General features: G+C 32.6%; 1 pseudogene; it reads left to right on the forward strand.

The window, feature by feature from the left end:
• Positions 1-4380: 4380 nt before the first annotated feature.
• LOC147519632 (glutathione S-transferase TCHQD pseudogene) lies at positions 4381-5824 on the forward strand (annotated as a pseudogene).
• Positions 5825-9913: the final 4089 nt, after the last annotated feature.

The raw sequence follows: 9913 nt of genomic DNA on the forward strand, positions 1-9913 counted from the left end.
TAGATTATAGCTATAGAGACTCTAGTTTTTTAAACTCTAATACTAAATATAAAAAAGTATGATATAAATAAGAAAACAATCCATGCATCTAGAGTTTCACAGACTCTCCAATTTTTCTAAACACTATAGCTAATGACGAAAAAAAATAGGAGACAAAAAACTAAATTACTACAAACAATAGTTTCCACCGAAAACGATTTTCCTAAAACCTTTTCGATTTGATGCGCCATCCAATGTGAGATTTAATTAGATATTTATTCATAGTTAAGGATTCCAAAAATCACAATTCTTGACACAATAATTACAACATATTCCAATTAAATTTATAAATTTAAAATTTTTTAACACTATAATATAATTTTCGAATATATATATATATATATATATATATATATATAACAAGATTCAGTGGACGTTGGGCTTAAATAAATTATATACCAAACCAACACAAATTACATGTGAAAAATTAAATTATACAAAAAATAACATCACAAAATATATAATAGAAAATTATATAAAAAAAAATAATGGCAAAGCAATAATGACAAATATTTTTAAAAATATATAATACTGAATGAAACTAACGTCAAAGAACAATTAATGGGGAACCGAAACTGGATGCAAATACATCGAACTAACCTCAAACTAATATTTACCAAGAAATAGAAAATTGGGTGCAAATGCAAGTATTAAACTAATCTTAAAAAGTAATTAATAGAAAATCAGAATATGGCTATAACTGCATTAAACTAACCTCAAAGAATAATTAATGAAAAATCAAAACTTGGATGCAAATACATCAAATTAACATAAAAAAATAATTGTCGGGAAATCGAAAACTGGATGCAAATGCATTGAACTAACCTTTAAAGATTAAATTAATGGAAAATCAGAAACTGGATGCAACTGCATTGAACTAACCTCAAAAAAAAATTAATTATAAATTGGAAACATGATGCAAATGCGCTAATCTTAAAGAATAATTAACAGAAAATCGGAAATCGGATGCAACTGCACTGAACTAATCTCAAAAAATAAACTGGATACAAATACATTGAACTAACCTCAAGAAATAATTAACGAGAAATCGAAAACTGGATGCAAATTTATTGAACTAACCTCAAACAATAATTAACGAGAAATAAAAAACTATATGCAAATGCAACCTTATCAAATAATAAACAAGAAATCGGAAACTTGATGCAAATGCATTAAACTAATCTCATAGAATAATTAACGGGAAATTAGAAACTGGATGCAAATGCATTGAACTAACCTCAAAGAACAATTAACATGAACTTGGCAATTAGATGCAAATGTATTGAACTAACCGCAAATAATAATTAACGAGAAATCAGAAACTAGATGCAACTGCATTGAACAAACCTCAAAAAATAAATAACGGGAATCGGAAATTGGATACAACTGCACTGAAATAATCTCAAAATATAAATAACGAAAAATCAGAAACTAGATGCAAATGTATTGAACTAACCTCAAAACATAATTGAGTTATATGTTATGAGAATGCCTCGCTAAGTATAGTTTTGCATTTAAAATTATGTTTATCTTATCTTTTTCTGTTGCTATTCAAGTAGCTTCAATATATATAAACTTCGCCTTATTAGACAATCTCATAAAACTTCAATCAAACTTCTATTATTAAACAACAAAATGAAGTTGAAGGGTTTTATCAAAGGTGTTTTTTTTTAATAGAGAGTGAGGTTTTCACGTTATAAGGACTTTGGGATGAGTGATCAATATAATAATAATATATAATAATTATGCATATTTGCAAATATTTTTTCAGAATAATTAATATAACAACATCTGTTCGTAGATAATATTTGAATATTCCACATAGTGAGTCATGCATAATTTAAAGAAAAATTAACGGAAAAATCGGGAACTGGATAATCTTCGATGATCCCACATAGTAAATCAAGCATAATTTATTTTTTATGTCATGTTTGTTGTTTGCAAGGACACTACATATAGATAAGTAGAAGTTGGTATTACACACCACATTGGATAATTAAAAGGAAATCAAAAACTGGATTCAATTAACGAGAAATCGGAAATTAAACTTTATGCAAATGCAATAAACTAAACTAAAAAAGTAATTAACTAGAAATCGAAAACTGGATGCAATTGCATTAAACTAATGTCAGAGAATAACTAAATTTGAAATTGGATGCAAATCCTTGACAAATATTTAATGGAAAATCGGAAACGGTATGCAAATACATCAAATAAACCTCAAATAATAATTAATGGGAAACCGGAAACTGGATGCAACTGCATTGAACTAACCTCATAGAATCATTGGTGGGAAATCGGAAACTAAATGCAAATGCATTGCAATAACCTCAAAGAATAGTTAACGGGAAATCAGAAACTGGATGTAATTGCATTGAACTAACCTCAAAACATAAATAATCATAAACTAGATGCAGATATATTGAACTGACCTTAAAGAGTTATTAACGGGAAATCGAAAACTAGATGCAAATGCAATTAACTAATCTCAAAGACTAATTAACGAAACATTGAAAAATGGATGAAACTGCATTGAACTAACCTAAATGAATAATTGACGAGGAATTATAAATTTGTTGTAACTGCATTGAACTAATTTCAAAAAATAATTAATGGGAAATCGGAAACTTTATGCAACTGTATTGAACTAACCTCAAAAAATAATTAACGAAAAATCAGAAACTGGATGCAACTACATTAAACTAAAATCAGATATTAACTAACGGGAAATAAAAAATTGGATGCAAATGCATTGAAATAACCTAAAAAAATAGTTAACTGAAAATTGAAAGCCGGATGTGTAACTACATCACACTGACCTCAAAGCATAAATAATTAGAAATTGTAAACTATCGAATTAGCCTAGAAAATTAATTAATAGGAAATTAGAAACTGGATGCAGATGTATTGAACTAACCTCAAAGAGTAATTAATGAGAAATTGGAACCTGGATGCAAATGTAATGAACTAATCTCAAAGACTAATTAACTAAACATCAAAAATTGGATGCAACTATACTGATTTAACCTTAATGAATAACTAACGAGAAATCATAAAGTGGATGCAATTGCACTGAACTAACCTAAAATAATAATTAACGGGAAATCTGAAACTTGATGTAATTGCATTGAACTAACCTCAAATAATAATTAATGAGAAATTGGAAACTGAATGCAACGTACTACATTGAACTAACCTCAAAGAATAATTAATGGAAAATCATATGCTTGATGCAAATGCATTGAACTAATAACCCTAAAACATGTTTGTATTATATGTATGGAGAATAAATGTCTGAACAAATATAGTTTTGCATTTTAAGTAGTGTTTATCATAATTCTTTTATTATGATTGTGAATATATATCTTACTATTCAAATAACTTCAATATTATCTTTGCCACATTGGGCATTCTCACAAAACTTCAATCAAACTTCTATTATTAAATCTAACAACAAAAAAAAGTCGATGAGTTTTATCAAGGTTTGATGCTTCCTTTTTTATGGAGAATGGTGCAAGAAATTTGAATGAGTGATTAATATAATTTTCATATCTCATAGCTATGCATAGTTACTAATATTTTTAAAAATAATTTAATATAACGACACCCGTTCGTAGGACGGGTTCGAAGCTAGTGTTATTCAGTGGACGCAATTAAGAGGGGAGTAGGAATGACAACGGGCTGAACCCAACCATCCTGGGGGCTAGTCAAAGGCCAACTTCTTGGGTATAGGCCCGCCCTGTTTTTCATAGTTTCTGACATTGGTCACTAATCGAACCGTCTTTATCTATAGTTGATGTAAACGTCAATCCCACACAACAAACATTACGGCCGTCTTCACTGCCTTCTATTCCATTATAGCACATTATCAAATAAATTTACTCCTAGACCTCTCTGCTTACAACTTCTACACTCCAGCAGGACCTTAGCCAAAACCCCGAAAATGGGGATAGGGCAAGGTAGTGTGACACAGAAGTGAACTTATATATGCCAAATGGAAAATTCAAACCTATCCAAACATCACAGGCCAATAAAAGTCAACTCATGGTTTGACTTTTAAATCATGAGTTGAATTTTTCCAGCTAGTGATGTTTAGATAGGTTTGGACCTTCCATTTGGCATATATAAGTTTACTTCTGTGACTCCGTCACAAACATGCTACTCCAACCCCCTCCACCATTCCATACTTGACTGACCCAAGTTCCTATAAGAAACAACACCCTCAGCTTTGCTCAACCAGGCTAGTTTACACCCTAATTGCAAATAACTACAAGGCTTTATAAAACAGCTCACTAAGTTTTGAGGGCCAAAAACAAGGGACCAATTTTTCCTCATCTTGACATGGGCATAGAATTTTTATCCAGTGACCCAACTAGGCCTAAAATGTAAATTCACTTTACCACCGCTCTTAAGAAAATGACAAAAATAATAATCGTAATTACGAGTTGAAAGTTAATCTAATATAACAAGGGAGGGAAGTTTTATGACCAACGGCTGGGATTCATTTTAAGAGGGTATAAATCGAGGGTCCCCAATGCGCCACAGTATGTAGAAACTTAATTAATTAGCGGTCTTAATTATTCAACCACATTAAAAAAAAAAACCCTTCATTTATATTTTCCCCAAACTTACGTCTCCCTCTCAACTCTCCACTTTACGCCTCCCCATTTTTATTTAATCTGTAAAGGTTTATCTCATTTAGAACGAGTTCATTCTTGCTGGGGAGCTCCAAGAAACAAGCAAAGAAGGTATGATATACATTAAAATAAATTAACTTTATGTGTCTAATATCGGTATTGCCCTATGAATAACCTGTAAGAGGCCTTCATAATGAATTTACTCATGCTCCGTCCTTTGGAGTCGAATCACTCTTATCCCATCGGTGCTTCAATCTATCCCAACTTTCTTCTCTCTATTTTATCTCTCTTCTTATTCCCACCGAGCCTCGGATCAGTTTCTTTGGTCCGGTATCCCAGCAAGCCATCCTTCTTTCCATGCCCTGCAAACTTGATGGCTTAATCCTTCCCTGTGCATGCCTTCCATCCTGACTTTGATATATTCCTCTGTGAAGACCTGGAAAAGTCTTCTTTTCTTTTTCGCCGGTTCCAGAAACAAAATCAACTAGAATGCCTTTAGCATAGGGAGGCTGCTCCAATCAATTTGTTGGGTCAACATTGAATCTATTGATATAATCCAGTAAGTTACTTATAAAAATTACCCTGCTTTGTTCTTTTCTAATGGAAGAGGATAAGTTCTGACAGTGACATATATTTACAGGTACATAGAGAGAATTAGGATACTCTCTTCAGGTTTTGAAAGTGACATGGATAATAACAGAGAAGTAGAAAAATGGATGCACAAGATATAGGGATGGAATTCCAAGATATTCACTCTCTCCCACATCCTCGAAAAGTACCGTGTATTTTTTTCTAAATTCCTAAGACGGGTGGTGATTGCTCGGATGGCCGAGTCACCAGATTTAGCAAGTGTCTATCATTTAAAGCTGAAAGACGCATATGATACAACAGACAAGTTGAAAGACCCGGATGCTCTGAAGGAAAGTGAGGAACAGCTGGTCCAACTTCTTGGCGAAGTGGAGCTGCAACTAAATGAAACTTACTATCTGGTAGGAGACGAGTTCAGTATGGCAGATGTCATGTTAATTCCACTGCTGGCACTCATAGAACTCTTGGGTCTGGAAGTTGACTACATTGTAAGCATACCCAAAATTGCTGAGTACTGGCTGTTGGTCAAGCAAAGGCCCAGTTATAAAGCATTAATTTAACATGGATAACAAATTGAAGAGAAGAGGACGGGAGCTAAAAGTGAAAAATAAATTATATTTCTGTAGTTGTATACTTGAAGGTATATGGAAGGTTGTTATATTGATGCCGAGGAGCATAAGATTGATTTGAGAAAAGTCAACCGGGTATAAACCTGTGGATAGGTTAGTAATACAGCGATAGTTTGTTCGCAACAGAATCTGTGTTTCTGATGATTCTGTTTCATTCATTTTATTTTAGATATGTGGGACAATAATCATGGCCTACAACTTTTAAGTATATTCAGTTGTATATGAAGATTTCCCAGTTGATCTGTTTGGAGCTTCTATAACGGAATGCTTCGATCAAGAGCGTCCCCCGAAGCTCTTAGAGCAGAAAAAAATGGTGAGTTCAACTTCACAAGTTAAATTTGAGTTTGTGGGAATAGAAATATTTGATCATTTATAAGATTTGGCCATCGTTTAATTGGTTGAGAAGTAAAATAGTGATATTTCCGATATTTATTTAATATGCGGATGCTGTAGGTATTGGCAAGCAAATGACTATATATAGGTAGTTTACATGGATTTATACACTTTTTCTACTAGATCTTCTACATTGCTCCAATATCATGTGCAAGTGAGAATAAAAAAATGTTACAAAAAATGAAAAGCCGACTTCGTAAGTGCTGTTATGGTTTATGGCTATAGAGGAAGGTTGTGATTTGCCAGGATCAACAGGATTTTGCCTACATTGTTTTATTTGGAAGCATGTATGGATAAGTTGATGTTTTATTTTGCCTCAAACATAACTCGAGTTACAAAAACAATTCTACTATCCAATCTATGTAGCAGGAGCAAGTATCTTCCAATGTGATAATACTATAATAATAGCATTATTTGTTCGCGTTAAATTATGCACACCGACTATCCCTAATGTGGAAACCTGCTTATGCTGAAAATATGGACACCCCAAAATGCTTTCCTTATGGCTTGATTAGCGTGACTAGCTTAAGTTGTCGCAATGTGCCCTTCCCTCTCCCTTTGCTTATCTAGCTTTATGTTGACGGTTGCCCCATCCGCTTTTATGCAACAGGTGTCAAACTACACTTCCTCCAAGATTGAAGTTTCGCTCCAGAAAATGCTCTTTAGGAAATGCCATTGGAACCGAGTATAATTGCCCCTATATATAAGGACTGAGAGCCTTGTGGAACTTCTTCACATCCCCTAGCCGAGAAGAAAGGCTTTCTTCGTCTGCTTGATCTACTACGGATGCCCATGAAAGAGATTCATTCCCCGGTGGATTGATTTAGCTATTGCTTTTCAGCCTCTTTGGGCTTTGGAACATTCATTTACTACATTCTCCTCCCACTGGCCATCTTGACAACAGTTGGCTTATGGCACCGGGCTAGCTCATGAAGAAGTCGAATCGGAGTTGTCCGAATCGGATCTCCTCGAGCACTATTCACCTTCCTTTGCCCGGTATGGTGATTCTTTTGCTTGCCTTGAAGCTTTGAATTGTTGTTTGGGAATATGTAATACCCGAAATAGGCCCAACTGTGGGTTATGTAAATTCATGTAGTCGATAAGGTTAGTAAATTTTTGTCTTTCGAAATATATACAGAGTTTTCTTTTACAGTTTGAGAATTTCTTATTCCTTTTTTTCTTTCTACTTTAATTTGGTTCTCCATTTGTGTATCTGAGTACATGTGGGTTTGTTTTGTTGTTAGTAATTTATTTTGGTGTAGGCAAAATGAGACACCTACTGCATTGTTTTGAGCGAAAACAAATAGGGATATTATTAGTATATCACTGGGTATTCATTTTTACTCTGTAAATTCAATATGCGTGTGTTTGGTAAGCTGCGATGAAGTAAAATGTACTACACAAGTTGGTAATAGCTTTTTTCATTGATTGGCCGGTGGTAATGCGTATCTCTTTCCCTAATTTTTAATATTAAAAGTAAGCAAAATGATTTGCTTGCATTCTAGGACTTGAACTCAGTAGAACTTGGTTGTATTATATTATTGGCTATATACGTTTTGAGAGATACAAAGTTAACTTTATGGGAATAAATTAGTTGTTTTGATCATAGTAGATTTGGATATGTTTTTTATTTATTAATGCATATATATATATATATATATATATATATATATATATATATATATATATATATATATATTGAGTTGAGTGTATTGGTTTTTACGAAATTGACTTATGTCCATTCTTTGTTTGGTAACTCATATAATGGTAGGGGATTTCATCAAGAGGATAATGACCAGATGATGTTGTATCAGTGTTTAGTGTGGGAATGTAGATATCTATCTGTTTGCTTGAGTTTGGATTTTTTTTAGAGCTGTTCTTTAAGGACTAGATATTGTTCAATGAAGTGTGAAAGAAAACAGTTTGGTCTGGACATGCAAGTGCTTTAAAAATGAGTGAGTATTTTGCACTTTATACTGGTTTGGAGGCATCTTAGTGCAAACATACAATTCCCCAGCCAAAAACTCCACTTCCATAACAACCCACATATAGCAATATTGAGTGTGCCCACACTCAGTAGACTCTATATAGCAGCAACCTCAAAATTATCTGCGATAGAGCCTTCAACAGCTTCGATAACCAAAATGGGTACAATTGGAATTAGTCAATTGAGAGCATAACCATTTCGACACTGAAAAAATAAGAAAATTCGACAAAAAAACACACACTGCCTAATGCCACTTCCACGTGGTTGCAAACAGATCACGCTTCTAAATTGTAGAGTACATCGAATTGAATGACCTGTTATTTAATGCTTCAATTATGCTATGAACAAAATGAGAGTTTAAATCCAAAAAAACGTGTAATTTCAAAGCATGTTAATACCCATAACTAAAACTCATTAGTAATTAAGTCAATTATAACTTATTTAACATTGAGTTTCACTTTTAGGTTCCACGTTAAACTCTAACTCGATATAAATCATTTTCAACCAGATGACAGCAAAATTTGTTAAAAAATTTCCCTTTTCCTTCCCCTTCCCCCCCTCTTCATTGTGGTATGTTTGTATGTATTTTAAATTCTTTATTTCTAAATAGTTTTATTTTTTAATTTTATTTTTTTTCCTCTATTATTAACCCAATTAATCATAATAACCTATCATTACTGTAACTGCTACTAATCTATACTTTTGTCCGATGGAATTATTCCTACCTCATTCCTCTCAAATATGTTGATTGAATCAATATTTTTCTTTTTTAGGAATGGATAATCTGTCAATCATAACTCCAAATACAAGCAAATCACCATCAACATCCTCTGAAGACAAATTCACCATTTATAAGGCCCATAACACTTCAATTATTACAAATTTAAAAGCAGTGAATTATATTTTTGACATCTACAAATCACACATGAAAATAAAAGTCTCGGTTGGGGAGAAGCCAATCGCAAAAAATGATGATATAGAACAAGACTTAAACCATGGATGACATAAATTAATTTGTAATACATCACGAGTTAAACTCGATCATCACTTGCCACTATCTTACCTTCAACAAACAAATTGAAACTGTCAAGTTTTCTTATTACCATTATTTTCCCTGATAGTCAAATTTATATATTATTTATCTACTTCCAAATGCTTTCAATGCCTTAAAATATTTAGTAAATAAAGTTACCCCAAACTGCATCCCTAATTAAATGTTTTTTTGGGCTGATTACACTTTCCATGTTGCCTACATTTCAAAAAAAACAATTAAACTACAAATAATGTATGCGTTAGTTTATATTACATAGAATCGATTTTGTGCATCTACTAAATATCGAGCATATTCAAACCAGGCGATACATAGTTTATATATATATATATATATACAAAATCAAGCCTATAACTAATCACGATTACTAAAAAAAAAATTTACAACTATATAATAAGATAACAAAAAGTACAATAAGTATTTCGGAGATGTTAATACACCTAATAATAATAATTTATATACTCCGTGCCGAAGGCACGGGCACTCACTAGTACAACTATAAAGAATGGAGCAAGATGAAATCTATTTTCAGAGTTTGTTTGATTCATATGAATCCCTGCAATATCCAAGGTCAGCAAATGCCAAGGCA

The sequence above is a fragment of the Coptis chinensis genome, chromosome 2 (genome assembly GCF_015680905.1).
Source record: "Coptis chinensis isolate HL-2020 chromosome 2, ASM1568090v1, whole genome shotgun sequence".
Taxonomy (NCBI): domain Eukaryota; kingdom Viridiplantae; phylum Streptophyta; class Magnoliopsida; order Ranunculales; family Ranunculaceae; genus Coptis; species Coptis chinensis.